The following is an 18,180-nucleotide window of genomic DNA, read 5'->3' as shown; positions in this document are numbered from 1 at the left end:
AGGATGTCGACAAAGGCATTTGTCTGATTGCATATGTTTTTTAAGTAATGTATTGTACTGAATACTGTATGTAATAAACGTTCTTTTATAGGAAAACTCCACGAGTGAACATTTTTTTCAGGTGTTGTTGTTGTGTACCAGTGGGGTATACAAGCCCACACCACCTTGCCCTAGTAGACCTTGAACCTCTCTGGTTTGCTATTCTTAGAGATTCAAGTACCACAATGGGGTACTTGGTTTCCATAAAGAGAAATGCTAGAAATGGGGGTCTTTAATTGGCAGAAGTATGCACCTTTCTCCAAGTAGAGACACTAGTTTCTAGTCAAGGTAATGGGGATACACACTTTAGATAACCCTGCTCACCCTCTTCGTAGTTTGGCACAAACACACAGGCTTATCCCAAAGGCAATGTGTAAAGTATTTGTGCTCAAAACACTCAGTAAAAGAGAAAAGAAAGCGAATGGACATCATACCAGTTTTAAGAAATAAAATATCTTTATCTAAAATGTGGTTTCCTGCATCGTCCGCCACTGCTGACGACCTTTTCAAACTTTGCATGTGCGGATTCAGAAAATATATTTAAATAAATGTTTCTAAATATTTCATACACTAACATAAAAAAATGAATTCCCAACTTAAAAACAATATTTTTTTCTATCAATGATTAATACAAATCATATACACGTTTAAGTAAAATGAATGCAGATATTTTTAATAAGATATAATGTTACATTATGTTTTAAAGTTAAAAAAGTTATTGAATATTTTAGAATTAAATAATACATATGAACTTTTTTATTTTGGAGCATTCATTTATATTTTTTCATATTTGTAACTATTTTAAATAATATAATTTAACATTATATCCTGTGGGGCTATATTTTAAGTCCCTACCGCTATTATTGTCCGTGTGAGGGTGTTGCAGTGCCAATTGTTGACTATGTGTGATGCTGGACTTACTATAAAAGGGTTAGTTACTACAAAAGTGTATGTTACACGTGTAAGTTACTGCAAAAGGGAAAGCCACACGTGTAGGTTGCAACAAAAGTGTAAGTTACGCATGTAAGTTACTACAAAAATGCAATTTGTGAACAGTACTTTGTATGTAGTACTACTGTAGGACTTCAATACGTACTATAAAGTGCAATTTGTGAATCAGGCCCTATATCTTTTACCTGAAATATTGAATGGACATTGAGATGGGCATTGGATCCTGTTGGGGCCGAGGAGCTGAGGCCACTGCCTGGTATCCTGGATCCTCATTAGCATTAGGGGTCATGGGAATCATGGGGAGAGGTCCTCTAAGATGATGTCAGAAACGCCTAGGCTGAGGACTGTTTGCTTTGAAACAGTCGGGTCATAAGGGGGCCCTCTCCCCATCAATGAAAGGGGATTGCTTGTGTAACTCTGGGCGCCAAGAGGAGGTGTGAGGACTCAAGTCAGTTGGCTATAGAAAAATTGGCGGTGACCAATGGTAGGAACATTTGCAGTAGCATTGTCAGCGCGGGGACACGCCGGTGTGCGTAATGCCATGCGCTTTATAAAACTCCTAAATAAAATTAATAAATTGTCAGTTTCAGGCTGCCTTGGACCTTGAGCAAACATGTGCGCTTCATATATTCTCCTGTGGAATCAATAAAGCCAAAATGATAACAGTCAAAGATAAGTCCACTCAGTTCCCATGTTAATGCACCCTGGACAAATTGGCTTATGCCCATTCGTCACAAGTAAGGCCCAAGTGGGAAGGCTTCTTGAAGAAACGTCAGCTCTGACACATAAGATGCCTGAATATGTACACCCTATTGACCAGGTCTTAGGAGCGACGCGTTCCTCCAAGGAACTGCTAGAGTCAGAGATGTGCAATACAATGATTCCCTCCTCCGCCAAGATCTGCAGCAGGCTGTGGAAAGGAATACAATTGAACCCAGATTTTCAAAAATGGAAGAATCATTAAAATAAATGAAATAAATGATCATCAAGCTGACTGAAGTGATGAAACTATTGGAATGAAGAACTGAAGACGCAGAGAACAGCACAGCAACCTTTTTTCCGTAGTTTTCCTGAAAAGATCCATGAGTGCAACCTCACCCCTTTCCTAGAGTGTGGGATCTGAGAGTGGGTCCAGGAAGAGAAGTTGTCCCAGTGTTTCATCATTGAGTGGGTCTACCGTCCGAAGGATGCCACCTGTAGCCCAACAGCACCCAATTTATTGCAAGCATCCTCACCTATAAAAATATAGAAAAAGACCTCGCTGCTACAAGGATGCCTGGTACAGTGATGTATGAATTACACCACATCAACATCTATCAGGATTTTACAAACACATTTCAGACGATCTGAAAATCTTTTGAAGCTGTAAAGAGGAAGCAAAGGGCTATGGAATTCCACTAAATGTTGATGTACGCCTTCAATATGATGAAAATCTTCTTGAATCATGACTTCTTCTTCAATTCTTCTGAGGAGTCCATAGAAAGGGTTGAGGTGCAACTAAGCTAAAGGTCATCCAGGATCCCTCTGGAGGATCAAGACAACTGGAGTGGTGAACAGGCCCTCTGTCAAAGGAAGTGACGCCGCACTGTATGGGGCAAGGCCTGCTCACAATTAGCCAGAATGGGAAGAATGATGATCCCAGACTCAGAGGATGACACAGTTACAGAGGAGGGAGGCTCTCATGGACAGCTTAATTGTCTCCAGGGGCCACACAATTATGTAGTGCCCAGAACAACCTCAACCAACGAGGAGATGGGCGTCATTACTGAATGAACTTTGAAATCTCCAGTGGTTCATCCTGGGTGGGGGACTGTTTGAGTTGTATTTGGAGACTTCAATATGCCCTGGGAAGAGCAGTGTTCCCGTCACACTATGACTTTACAAGGGGGTAATGTGGTGAAAGGGTATTACCTCAGTAACATGCCACAAGAAAGAACAACAATGTATACTTCAACATTGGAGGGAGTCTATAGATCAAACTTCATCAAGGTTACTCTACATGGACTCACCCTAGTGAAAACACATCATGAAGAGGCTAGAAAGGATATGGCCCATAAGGTGTGGCGTGTAGCACAAGGTGGGTTATACGATGGAGGAGATAAAACAGGTAAACTGACATACTGGCTGGCATGCAGGGAGGTAGTACCTAGATATATTTACTGACTCCTGGACAGGGATGGATGTCTCCACCCTCAATCCTACAAAATAGCACACATGTTTGCACAACATTACAGTACCCTGAACATTGGCGCTCCCTCTTCCTACATGGCTTCTATATGTATGCCAAGATTTTTAGGGACAGAAAATCTCGATTGACAATCCCATTACTACACTTAGGATCTTAGAAGCTGTTAAACAGATATCCTTGAGTAAATCCCCAGATCCAAACTGATTCCAAGTGGAGTTTTAGAAATTTCTCATTGCTCCACTGGCACACTTTGAGATGCATGAGAGTGTCAGAGTCCAGAGGAGGTTCCCAACCAGAACTTTATTAGGCACTCATAGTAAACATTCTGAAACTGAATCGCCCTTCAAAACAAAGTAATTTATATCAGCTAACATCTCTAAATAGCATAAGTCAAAATCTTTGCAAAAATACTTGTGATATGCCTCTCTATTGTAGGAATCAAGTGTCATGCTATGTCCCATTTGCTAAATGCAGCAAATTAACATGCTTAGCAATTATATATTGTATTTTTTACTATAAGGCCAAGCACTGTTGTGGTGACTGGTTGGATTTATTCCTCCCATATTGGAGCAGTTCCAGATTCACCATGTGCATCAAAAATTTGGGATACGGGGGACAGTTCCCCAAATCACTTTCTGTATGGTGGGAAGCTACTGGCTAGAACTCCCCAGCAACAAAGGTGTCATAGAAATGTGGAAGGCCTGCAACAAACAAATTGTTTTAGTGGGTAAACTGACAGACCAAGCACCTGGCTGCGTACCTCTTTTCCAGAAGTAACTGCCTGTGATGGCTTCAGAGGGTGAGGCTTTTAAGGCAGCTCCGTCCCGGGGTGTATGGCAACATAGGGTAGGTAAATCGTTTTTAGAAATCAAGAAGCAATTTGGGATATTTCAAGCCCTGTTTTATAGTTAGCTCAAACTACACCATGCAATGGAGCCTTATCTATATGACCACTAGTATATCCTTGAGTTCAGTCCCCCTCAAGCCTAATTTACCATGTCTCAAACCCTCGGACTAGGAAAAGTATCCTGCTTATATAAAAATTGTGAGATATACATCGGCCTCTTTGAGGATGAGGTATTGATATTCGCACTCAGGACGCACGGGAAGCTGCAAGCATGAACTGACTTCATCAGATACAGCTCAAATATCTGCTTAGAGTCCATCTTACCCCCAAAAAGTTATGGCAAATACAGAGAGCTCTTGTCCAGACTGCTTCTCAATAAGGTATTGTCTTGCCAAGACCATAGGCCTTTCTGGTTGAGGATCTGCCACACATTATATGCCATACTAAAAGGGCTAATATAACCTAACCCAAAGATAGCTTTCTTAAATCTAATAGAGAATAAGGGCACCACAAGCACTCCTAATCACAATGAGTAAAACAGACATTCTATAGAACTGGGGGAAGTCAACTTTTCCCCCATTTTATGTAATGGATGTGTAGTATGGACACATGAGGTATCCTTTTATGAGGCTAGGTGTTGCCCTCAAAAGCATCTCAAGGTCTATGGTGGATGGGAAGGCTACATTGGAGACATGACAGATGATTGAATGCAAATAATTTCCCACTATCTAAGATGCTATCTATGATGTGGACACCGTGTACATTTGTAACCAAAGGCTAAGTCGACAGACATTCAACTTTCTAAAATATTCCGCTATGTTGCTCAGATTTTTCATATGCTAATGCCCTGCAATGTTTTATGTTTTTGTTGTTTAAGCAAATCTAAATAAATGTATATATTACTGGATAACAATTACTTAATTTCTGGATAGCTAAATGAATGGAAGATTCTAAACACTTCAACAAAATTAAAAAATTTCAAAGTTATTGCAAACATACATGTGATATATGTCTGTTCTGCTTGTTTTTCTTCACTACTTCTGATGAAGCACTCACCATGGCGAGAAATGCAATAAATACAAAAAGAATGTTCCATAGGCTTGAATTTAAGTTCATTGGCATAATAAAGAAAAAATATATTCATCTTGATGAGCAGAAAACTAAGGTTAACATTATTAAGGTCTAGATGGAATGCTAAGATAAACAAAGAACTTTCTGGCAGATGCATCAAGCAAAATACCTCCCGGTAAAATACTGAATCGGTAAAACAGGCCGTTACCGAACGCTAAACCTGAAAATGCCATGCATCAACCAAAAATTGCAAAAAAATAAAGAATCGCTAACAACACACCCTCGGTAAATTACCGAATCGCTAATCAGACAATCAGAAATAACGAACACCAAAGCTGACCTCGGTAATACCGAATCACTATTAAAGAATCGCAATGGAATGCATGAACAATCGCTAATACCAAAAAACGCAAAAATCGCTATTTAGCATGAGCAAAATAAGGGGAATCTGAATCAGGAGGTAAAGTTATTTGAAGGATAGAAAAAAAAAAATATCTCAGCAGGTGCTGACAATCAGTAACCCTTCACATATGCCCTGGGAAACCCCACAAGTCATCCAAAATGGCTGCCCTCTATGTGCTTGCTAGGAGGGGGAGGATCAACGCCCAGGCTCAGCGCCGGAGGATGACCCAGGACAGGGTCTTCAGGGTGCGTATCACTTTGCTGGGGCAGACCGAGGAACAGGTGTACGATAAGTACAGACTCAACCGTGCCATGATCATGCGCCTAATAGCAGATCTGGAACCATTACTGCAGCATGAGAACCGTAGGACCAACGCCATACCAGCCCATGTCCAGGTCCTATGCTGCCTGCACCTGCTGGCGTCTGGAAGCTTCCAGGGGGTAATAGCTGAGACTGGAGGCGTGTCGCAAAGCGCATTATCACGCTTCTTCCACCGGTTCCTAGAGGCCATGCTGACATTCATGAATCGCCACATCACCTTCCCCACAAACCCCAAGCAGCTGACCCGCACCAAACGGGAATTCTACCAGGTGGCACAATTCCCCCATGTGATAGGGTGTGTTGACTGCACGCATGTCCCCATCTGTCCTCCATCAGCCACCGAATACATATACTGCAACCGGAAGTCATATCATTCTATTAATAAGCAGGTTGTGTGCAATGCTAAGTACATAATTACGGACCTTGTAGCCCAATTCCCCGGGAGCACACACAACGCTTACATATTCCGTCACTGTGGCCTCCACAGGCGCCTGATCAACGGTGAATTTGGAGAGGGACACCTACTAGGTACATATTGATGCATCATCGTCCACTGTATCCCCACATGTATCATTGCATTCATGCTGATGACCTTTCTCTCCCCATCCTGCAGGTGACAGCGCTTACGCATTGCGTGAATATCTACTGACTCCCTACCTCAACCCAGCTACACCGCAATAGCAGCGCTACAACAGAGCACACATCAGCACACGGAATGTGGTCGAGCGTACTTTCGGCATCCTCAAAAGTCGCTTCCGAATACTGCACAAGACTGGAGGTGCCTTGCAGTACGACCCAGTGACCTGCTGCCAGATCATAGCAGTATATGCCATCCTGCACAACATCGCCACCCGCAGGGGGATACCCATAGAGGTGGACGGAGAGGATGAACTACGTACACAGCAACCCCCCCCCAACACCAACAGGCGCATGTGCCCAACACAGCAGAAGGGCAACGGAGGCGGACATACATCACACAGCATCATTTCTGAGACAGGTAAGAGAGTGCCTTGACAACAGTATTTGATTTGGAAGGGTTTAATGGAAATGAACACCTGACAGGTGCAGAAATATGTAACTCAAACATGATGCAGCTGCAGTAGAAGTTAAACTTAAATTTTTCCTTCTCAACACGGGTGATGCATGTGGCACTATAGTTGGGCCATGGTTACGTCACCATGGATAGTCTGACTTTGCCACATGTCTACTTGCGTTTGCCGCGTACCCCCAGTCTCTTGTCCTGTGACTCCTCTGCTTCTCCACGATGGGTGTCAGTGGCAGTTGCGCTGCGCACACTGCGCCTCCTCCCGCTAGTCTCCGGCAGGGAGACGCTGCTCACACTGGAAGCTGCCTCACTCCCCTCATCCACTCCCACACTGCTGACACTGGCTGACCCAGGCTGCAGTTGCTCCACTGCAGTGGTCACCCTCTCAAGGGCCTTTGCCACTTCCCCACAATAATGCCCTAGGTCCACTTGTAGGGACACGGACCTGCGGGACAGCTGTGCTGTGCTGTTGCACAGCTTATTGATGGCCTTGTTGGTGGAATTCAAAGCGAGCATGACCTGCTTGTGACGCCGGCGCTCACTTTGTTGGCGTGTGACTATGGCACGTGTCATTTCCTGCAGGCAAAGCTTGATCTCATTGTTGCCCGCAGCAACTGCAGTGGTGTGCTCACGCACATTGTCCGTCATGTTGCCTATTTTGTTGCACAGTTTTGTCATGGAGAGTTTCATAGCACCCATGTGTCTCCCCTGCAGGCGCTGGACACGCAGCATCCGGGCCTCCACAACTCCGTACCCTTCGGACAGATCCACTTGTCTTGCTGCTGCCCTGACCAGAGGCACAGCCCTCTGTCTGACCCGCTGACGTGCTGCAGTTTGGGTGGTTGGAGTGACAACAGCCTGGCGTGGGACATTTTGGGGTGCTGAACTCTGCTCCGACTCCATCTCGACCAGGGAGGGGACATCTGCCCTGCGGCGTTGACCGCACTGGTGGTGGTGGTGGTGTCTTTGCCCGCGAGGATGGTGGTGGTGGTGGTGGTGGTGTCTTTTTCCGTGAGGAAGGCGGTGGCGGTGGTGTCTTTTGCCGCATGGATGGTGGAGGTGTTGTCCGCGGTGGTGGTGAAGGGGAGGACATGGCTTCATGTCCCTGTGAGCACTCCGCATCGGTCAGCACTGGTGACTCCGAGATGACGAGGCGGTCACTGCCGTCAGAATCCATGGGGGATGCATCTGTGTGTGAAACAGTGCATAGTTAATATAAATGTATTGTATGTGGATATAGCATTGTTGTCTATAAATAAAGCTGTTTTTTGGACAGACATTTGGCCCTTTGCTGCTGTATTCATTTCATTCACCTCTGGTGTCAGATATGCACTCATTCATGTATTGACTACAACTCCCATGGTGCAACACTGTGGTGAGGCTATGTGTTTGAGGCACGGCTACATGTGCACTGGGTCTGGCATGGGGGAGTGGGCAGGGATTGACTACACGCTGCATTGCTACGCTGCCTTGCATCTTACCTTGTCCTCCTTCCGCAGCACCAGAGGTGTCCAGATGGGTGACCCCCACAACAGCTTCCGGCTCTATGGTAGACTCCACTAGGTCCTCCAGGGCTGTGTTAGGTGTCACATTGGATGTACCCCCACCTGTGCCTGCAGCATCCTTGACCCTCTGCGCAATCCTCTCCTTGGCCCTTTTACGCAGGTCCTACCAGCGTTTTCTTAAATCGTCGATGCTGCGGTGGGTGACTCCGCAGGCATTGACCTTGTCCTTGATGCGCAGCCACATCTTTCGTTTTTCAGCCTCAGGCACCTTCAGCGACAACTTCCCAAACAGTTTGTCATTGTTGCTGGTCACACACCCAACAGGATTTCGAGTTCCTTGTCTGAGAACTTGCGCTTCCTCTTTCTGTGTGTGTCCTTTCCCTGCTGGGGGGCCTCCTTCTCCATCTTGACCTGCTTGCCCAGTCCTGGTTGCTGCTGGTTCAGTCTGGCTCCTCAGATCCTGTGCTCTGCCTCCTCCTCTGAGCTCCTCGGGCACAGAATGGAGCATGGACTGTCCTACTTCCTGGTTGTGATGTTTTCGCTATTACCGATTTCGCAAATACCGGATTCACTAATACCGATTCGGTATTTGCTAATTCGGTATTTGCTAGCCTCGCTGACGTTGTTTCGCTATTTAATACCGATTTTTACCGATTCGGTAATTAATGCCGAATTCATTGATGCATCGCAGGTTGCATGTCCTTAATTGCGATTCCTTATTTTTCCGCTATTAAGGACATGTAATACCGATTTTTGATGCATATGCCCCAATGTTCCTGTTGCTTAGACATAATTTTACCTTAAATAAATCAAAAGACAAGAGGTATTTAGCAAAACCGGAACATGTTCGTTTAATTAAACACAACAGCCGGGAGAGTCTCAACATAGCATGTCTGAGGAAAGTCTCCCTTTGTACAAGTTTTGACTTGTAATTTATACATTTCATGAGGTACAATAAACAAATTGGGTATTCTTGAAAAAGAATCTTAGTCATATGTGAACAGGGGAGAGCTAGTATGGGCCAGTGTGTGTGTTCATATGTTCAGTGTGGGGAGCGCATGATCACTCTGTTTGGTGTGCATTATATGTCCTGACTGGCTGAGTGTTCCTACCTACATGTGGCATCTAGCTTTTTGGTATTTTGGGGATTGCGCGTCTTTAGCCAAACTTGTTTTATTGTGGCCAATTTCCTCTGACCTGTTTGTGGAGCAACTATCTATCTGTGGGATCGATCAGCGTTTTCCCACGGTGCGCGTTTGTCTCTGGGCTAAGTGAGACCCCACCTGTGGCCTGTCACTTGATAGGCATTGGTTGGGGTCATAGGACCTGTCTGACCACATATCTTTAACTTAGGGTAGATTGCGAGGTCACCTTGGGTGAATTCAACAGCAATCATGAGAGTTCACAAGAACTCCTGAAAATAATATGGCAGTCATTGATATCATTTTTAAAGACATTCTCAACAAATTGCATACAGTGGTCACAGATTACATCGTCATTGCCTTTACTGATATTGAAATAGGTATGCATGCCTAGATCATGGCATACATCAAGATTGTTTCTACTGGTAACAATATTGTTATGTGTGACTGGATTGTGGCATACATTGACATTGTTACTGGTGGTTTCGACACTGTTGTGCAGGCATAGATTATGGCATACATTGATATTGCATTTATGGGTATTGACATTGGTATGCAGGCACAGGTTATTGCATACGTTGACATTGCATTTATTGGTATTGCTGTTGTCGGGCCTGCAGATATCATGGTATTTGTTGATATTGTATTCACCCATTCCACCATTTCAGATGAATAATGGGGCTTCATTGTGCTATTTGTTAAAAGAGTACACAGAAATATCTGGAACATTCCCTAGATTTAGGTTTGACTTTGAGTACTGTGTGCTAGCCCACTATATTGTTGCAGACATAAAATACATTAGGAGACAATATAAAACATACTCAAAGAGACAAAAGAGAACTTTAATTGCCCACGCAGAAGGGGCAAGCACATTAGTTCACATGGGATCACTGACATAATATCGATGTCACAAATATCGAGATACACAAATATCGAGTGAAAAATATCGAGTGACAAAATATTGACTCCCTATCTACAAACAGGTAAGTACCAAAATATCGACTCCAAAATATCGACTTACAAAAATATAGACTGTCAAAATATCAATTTTTTTAAATGTCTTAAAATTAAGTTAAAACTAATATAGTAATAAATATATTTAATATAAACTTAGAAATAATTATTTTAAAATTTTAATTTTAATAAATAATTTCTATAATTAAAAAAATTATATCACCAAAAATAATACATATATATATATATATATATATATATATATATATATATATATATATATATATATATATAAAAACATATTATTAAATAAACATATATAACATTTTTAGCGTACCATAGAAAATGGTTAAAATTTATTGTAACAACTATAGTGAGTTCAACATTAGCAAAAGTGTTGGATAGCGTAAAGGTAAAATTTACTATTCCCACTCCAGTGGGTGCAACAGTAGGGAAAGCGCTGGATAGCGTAGGGGTTAAAATTACTGGGGCATATTATCAACACAGGCGATAAAATTATCGCTGCTTTTATCGGCAGAAAACTGCCGCAAAAGCGGGTTTAGCGGCAGTTTTCTGCCGATAAAAGCAGCGATAATTTTATCGCCTGTGTTGATAATATGCCCCACTATTCCCACTCCAGGGATGTATGACGTTACAACGCATACTTTTACAACACCTACCATTACATCGAAACTTTTACAACACAAAAACTTTTACAACTCATACATTTACAACGCAAGATTTTACAACGCATATACCTTTACAACGCATACCATTACAACGTAAGTATTGGTAAGTATATAATCTTTTTTTTTATATAAATTAATTTAAAATATTATAATATAATTTATTTTATTTAATTGTATTTAATTAATGTAATTTAAATGTAATTTTACTTTATTTTTACAAAGTACCCCTGTACCCCAAAAACCCTAAACTGACCCTGAACCCTAAAAATACCCCTTTACCCAAAAACTGAAAACTGACCCTGAACCCTACAAATACCCCTTTACCCAAAAACTGAAAACTGACCCTGAACCCTAAAAATACCCCTTTACCTCAAAAACTGAAAACTGACCCTGAACCCTAAAAATACCCCTTTACCCAAAAACTGAAAACTGACCCTGAACCCTAAAAATACCCCTTTACCCCAGAAACTGAAAACTGACCCTGAACCCTAAAAATACCCCTTTACCCAAAAACTGAAAACTGACCCTGAACCCTAAATATACCCCTTTACCCCAAAAACTGAAAACTGACCCTGAACCCTAAAAATACCCCTTTACCCAAAAACTGAAAACTGACCCTGAACCCTACAAATACCCCTTTACCCAAAAACTGAAAACTGACCCTGAACCCTAAAAATACCCCTTTACCCCAGAAACTGAAAACTGACCCTGAACCCTAAAAATACCCCTTAACCCAAAAACTGAAAACTGACCCTGAACCCTAAAAATACCCCTTTACCCAAAAACTGAAAACTGACCCTGAACCCTAAAAATACCTCTTTACCCCAGAAACTGAAAACTGACCCTGAACACTAAAAATACCCCTTTACCCAAAAACTGAAAACTGACCACGAACTCTAAAAATACCACTTTACCCAAAAACTGAAAACTGACCCTGAACCCTAAAAATACCCCTTTACCCAAATACTGAAAACTGACCCTGAACCCTAAAAATACCCCTTTACCCAAAAACCCAAACATATAACATTTTATAAATAATTATATACTTAGCAATACTTACGTTGTAATGGTATGCGTTGTAAAGGTATCTGCGTTGTAAAAACATGCTTTGTAAATGTATGCGTTGTAAAAGTTTTTGCGTTGTAAAAGTTTCATTGTAATGGTAGTGCATAGTAAAAGTTGCGTTGTAAACGTTGCATACCCACTCCAGTGGGTGCAACATTAGGGAAAGTGTTGTATAGCGTAGGGGTTAAAATTACTATTCCAACTTCAGAGAGTGCAATAATAGGGAAAGTAAATACTTCACAAATAGATATAAATAACATAAATAGTAATACCAATTACAAATAAATACATTATTGTACTTGTGTATAAAAAACTATGACATATTTATTTATAAATACAAAATAAAATTATTTAATTATAAAAATTGCCTACTCATACTAATTAATTACCTATTAACAATAAATTAATTTACAATTTCAAAATGAATAAATTACTAAATAACTAGCACGGAGGCACTTTACTGACCAGGATCTCCGAGGCACTTTCTCCCTCCCTCCCGCCCACACCTCGCCGCACCCGCTCCGCGGGTGCCGCTTCGCTTTGGGAGGCGCAGGGGCATCTCTGGAAGAACTTCAGCTGCAAGGTGGTACCGGGTGAGTGGTGTCAGCGGGGCTGCGAGCGTGCAGGGACTCCAGGAACCAGGAGTCCCTGCGAGACCGACCTACAGCTTCCGGTCCGCTCTCCCTGCTGGCCCGCCCCCCGCCTACAGTGGATTCAAAACGTCCCTTGCCATTTGCTCTGTGGGACACGGATAACTAGCACGGAGGCACTTTACTGACCAGGATCTCCGAGGCACTTTCTCCCTCCCTCCCGCCCACACCTCGCCGCACCCGCTCCGTGGGTGCCGCTTCGCTTTGGGAGGCGCAGGGGCATCTCTGGAAGAACTTCAGCTGCAAGGCGGTACCGGGTGAGTGGTGTCAGCGGGGCTGCGAGCGTGCAGGGACTCCAGGAACCAGGAGTCCCTGCGAGACCGACCTACAGCTTCCGGTCCGCTCTCCCTGCTGGCCCGCCCCCCGCCTACAGTGGATTCAAAACGTCCCTTGCCATTTGCTCTGTGGGACACGGATAACTAGCACGGAGGCACTTTACTGACCAGGATCTCCGAGGCACTTTCTCCCTCCCTCCCGCCCACACCTCGCCGCACCCGCTCCGCGGGTGCCGCTTCGCTTTGGGAGGCGCAGGGGCATCTCTGGAAGAACTTCAGCTGCAAGGCGGTACCGGGTGAGTGGTGTCAGCGGGGCTGCGAGCGTGCAGGGACTCCAGGAACCAGGAGTCCCTGCGAGACCGACCTACAGCTTCCGGTCCGCTCTCCCTGCTGGCCCGCCCCCCGCCTACAGTGGATTCAAAACGTCATTTGCCATTTGCTCTGTGGGACACGGATAACTAGCACGGAGGCACTTTACTGACCAGGATCTCCGAGGCACTTTCTCCCTCCCTCCCGCCCACACCTCGCCGCACCCGCTCCGCGGGTGCCGCTTCGCTTTGGGAGGCGCAGGGGCATCTCTGGAAGAACTTCAGCTGCAAGGCGGTACCGGGTGAGTGGTGTCAGCGGGGCTGCGAGCGTGCAGGGACTCCAGGAACCAGGAGTCCCTGCGAGACCGACCTACAGCTTCCGGTCCGCTCTCCCTGCTGGCCCACCTCCCGCCCTCCACGCCCCCTATATCTTATCACATTACTCCCGCAGCGCGGGACGCAGCTCGGGGCGAAGACCGGGCTAAGAGCGGGCCGTTTGAGGCCGTTAGAGGCAGGTAGAGACGGGACTGGGCCACCTTATTTGGCCCCACCGCTTTCCCTTGCGGATACCATCTTGTCACACTTTTTATCGGTGCTTTCACCATGTCAACCCGCGAGTTTAGAGACAGAGCGGCTAAGTCCAAACTGAAAAATGGCACATTAGACGATTTTATTACTAGAACCCACACAGCGATCGACACCGAGATCGCGAAAATGCAGCACAGGGTATCTATTGAATTGGACGCTGCACGAAGACTGTCGCAGGAGTTAATTGCAGCTAAAAGATCCTCCCTAGGGCCCATTGCCTGGGCCAAAACTCCAGAACGCCCACTAGGTCTCGACACCACAGTAACTGTTACACTTGCAGACATTCACCAGCCTCAAATAGTGATCATACCTACATTGCAGGGGGGGTCTCCCCAAAAATCCCCGATTTCCCCACAAGCCAAATTGGGTGTAATCCTTGAGCTGGAGAAGGAGGTTGGGGAGGGTCTATTTGCAACAGTACAAAAATGTAACTTTGCACCACCAAAAGGAGTGAATCCTGTCACCCCACGAAATGGTCCATTTAATAAAAGGAAGCGCAAAAATACTTCGTCATATTTAAGAAAAAAGGCCAAGATAGCGAAGGCCCAGTTATTAACCAAGGCACCTTCTCAGGTATTCCTAGTTCCCCCCCTAGTGACTACTCCCCAATCCCCTGAAATGAGATCAGAAGTCACTCCTCCACAACTGGCAATGGTACATGAAAATGATAACTCCACAAATGAAAGTGATACTACTGGGGTTCCACTCTGCACCATAAAAGGGAAGGACGTTGAGTTTTTAACAATCGTGTGGGAAACACTCAAAAAACTGCTTTCCCCCCTAGAAGCAAGACTTTCTCTAATTGAAACCCAGCTCCTGGAAACGGAAAAAAGCATCTTGAACTTGGCAACCATAAGTATGCAGGATAAAGGATCAACCTGTTCCCATGGGACTTGTGCCATCACGGTACAACCTGACGCTTTAGTCCCAGTTGCCGCTGTCCCGGTGGCTCTCCCTGGGGCTAGGCCCTCGGAATCTACCAATGCCATCCCCTTTCCCCCCACTGTTGTACCCCCAGTTGTAACCACTAATGCTATCCTCAAAACCAAACCGACCCCACAACCAAGGCACAAGGCCAACACACATGTCCCTCCACATAGGGCACAGATAACCACTAATCAATCGATGGTTAATAATTTACCATCAACTCCAGTCACAGTAGGTCAACTAGCACCACCCATGATAGATCAGCCAAATTCGAACTACAATGTTTGCAATTCCAACTGTCCCACAACCCAGAGAGCTAACACTAATAAAATTCGCCGTCTGGGTTATGTTGACCTTCCCCCTGAGGTAAGCTCCTATGTAGTGGTGCTGACTGGTGTCGCAGAACTGACTACTAGCCAGCAGGAGGACTTTGTTTCCTTGAAGAACAAAGTGATCCACTGGCTCAGTGCTAATAGGCCAATACCTAACCACCTAAGGAGCAAAATCCTTATGGTGCGCAGGGTGCCATGGGTAGGCACCACGCAAAAGACCATTAGCGGCGATTGCGTGATTGTCTCCTTTGAGGACCCAAATACTGCCCATGCCATACACTCCTGGAATTATAACTGTACAATTACACCAATAGTATCTAGGCCCGTCACTTATTTTTATCCCCCCCTTTCATATTCGACTCCGGGAGGGAATTGGAGAATGATCCCAGAGAGGAAGGGTGGTAAGGGAAGGTTACCCAACCACTGGACGGACACATACGGGGGTTGGAACGGGCTACCGACCTCTAACAGATATGGGTGCCTTGAGCAAGTAGATTGACGCCCGCATTTGCCCACCATCATAGTCTCTGCACCCGTCTCAGCAAGTCGCACGTTTCATCCGTTAGGTCTATTACCATCAACCATATCAAATCTATCATCGAGCCAACCGGTCCCTCCCCCACTACAAAACCTCTTGGTGGATTACAACTTTACTGAAGGGATTGGTAGGCATGATATCACAACATTAAAGCTAGCCAAAAATAAAACACATAAACCAGTTAAGAGTGACAAGCTTAGCCCCCCTATTCAGGCTCGTTCAGAGCCAAGGCGGGCGCCATTAGATGAATCTCTCATCACCCATCAAGGAGCATCTACCCCACATGAATGCTCCCTGCTATTATCTACTACTGGTAGACCACAGACCACAGGAGTAATATCCATACTCTCCTGGAATGTAGCTGGGTTAGACAATAAAGTAGATTCACTTGAATGGGGGGAATTCATCGAGGGGTATGACATATGCCTATTTCAGGAGACGTGGGCCAGGGAAAAACATCTCCGTTCGGGTTTTGCCACCTTCGAGACCCAGGCAAAATGGGGAGGTAAGGGCCGCCCATCAGGGGGCCTTTTGATATGGGTTGGCTCCCACTTGGGTTGCAGGGCCACACACGTGGAGACCAATTCCTTGGATTTCCAGTGTGTATCTCTGGAATGGCCAACCGGAGTAAAAGTAACACTGGTCAATCTATATTCAAGACCGGTGGGGGTAGCAGCCACCTCAGGAACGGTCGAGGATCTAGCCTTGTTTCTTGACTCGCTCACCGTTTGTTCCCCAATAATCCTAGGCGGCGATTTCAACCATCAATATGAACCCCTCCCTGATCACCTGCAGGGTATAACTAGTGAAGAGGATGAACTGTGGAACATCCCTACTCTGACCGAGACACCGGTTAAGGCCTGGACTCCACTCGCTACTCAAATAACGTCCCTCACGTTAAGTCACTCATTGAGGGCTTGCAACGGCCGAACAAAAGGGGATATTCCACCAAAACATACTTTTAATAGATTTGGTCACGAGTCACGCATCGACTACATTATGGTCTCGGTCAGGGACTGGGACAAAGTAAAAGAATTTGGAGTAATCCCAAGATCTGATAGCGATCATAACCCTCTTTCACTAAGATTCGAGCTACATGGGCTACACAAAACCGAGGCAGACGAAAATCCACTGCACCTGGTGGATCTCGAATTGACCAGCAATAGACGCAGAATTAAATGGGCACAAATGCTGGAAAATCCGAGCAACATCGGAAGATTGTATGCCCTGGTTGTCCCCGCCCTTGAGAAGGTTGAGCGCTGTATGATCAAACCAGTTAATGATCTAGTATCACCTTCCATAGGCAACTCCGATCTAACTAACCATTCCCCCTGTATGTTAGTACAACAGAGCGAGCTCGGGGCTATTCACTCCGAGCTATGCACTAACCTGGCAGGGGTCCTGAACCCGGTGGCCAGGCACAAGAAGCCCAAGCAGAAAAGAGTCACCTGGTTCAGCGCTCCCTGTAGGATAGCGAAGGCTGCACTATTGCAATCACTCAAGGTTCGAGACACTCCAAATAAAATCAGGGACAAACGATTAGCGTATAAATCAGCCCTTCGTGAAGCCAAAGTAGATTGGGATGAGGGAAACTGGACCAAAATGACAGCTGCCCTTGCATCCCGAGATGCTCGGACTTTCTGGCAAATCGTCAAGCACGGCTCAGCTGAACCACTTGTAGCAGTTGAGGCCAACATAGCACCCTCTGTTTGGGAGGAACACTTTAAAAATCTCTATCAAACACACAGCAGTGACCCCCCGATGACCCCACCTGAAGATGCACTGCACTTAGACACGGGAAGTGTAGCTAGTACGGATGGATTCAGTGTGGAGGAGGTCGCCAGGGTAATCATGGCCTTGCCTGCTGGAAAAGCCCCGGGCCTCGACAGGTTGCCAGGCGACCTCTACAAACACGAGCCTAAGATCTGGGCTCCTTATCTCAGGGTGTTATTTAACTTAATCCTGAATGGCATGCCAATCCCCTCAACATGGCCGGGGGCAGAGATAGTCCCCATCTTTAAGAAGGGATCACCGCTGCTACCGGCCAACTACAGGCCAATTAGCCTGATTGACGTGTCACAAAAACTCTTTGCCAAGCTGTTGTTAAATCGCCTGCTTGAGTGGATCAGAGACTGTAATATTCTGAGTCCCTTCCAAGCAGGATTTAGGGAGAAGGTCTCAACCACCGACCAGGTCTTTCGGCTTGTCCTCATCTATTGGAAAACGGTGCAGATAGAGGGTGGCAGCCTCTATACTGTATTCGTGGACCTGAGGGCGGCGTTCGACCTGGTCCCCCGGTCCAAGCTGTGGGAGGTGCTGGCTAAAATGGGAGTCCCTGAGGG

The sequence above is a fragment of the Lissotriton helveticus genome, chromosome 2_1, assembly GCF_964261635.1.
Source record: "Lissotriton helveticus chromosome 2_1, aLisHel1.1, whole genome shotgun sequence".
Taxonomy (NCBI): Eukaryota; Metazoa; Chordata; class Amphibia; order Caudata; family Salamandridae; genus Lissotriton; species Lissotriton helveticus.
Note: the sequence above shows the minus strand (reverse complement) of the source record.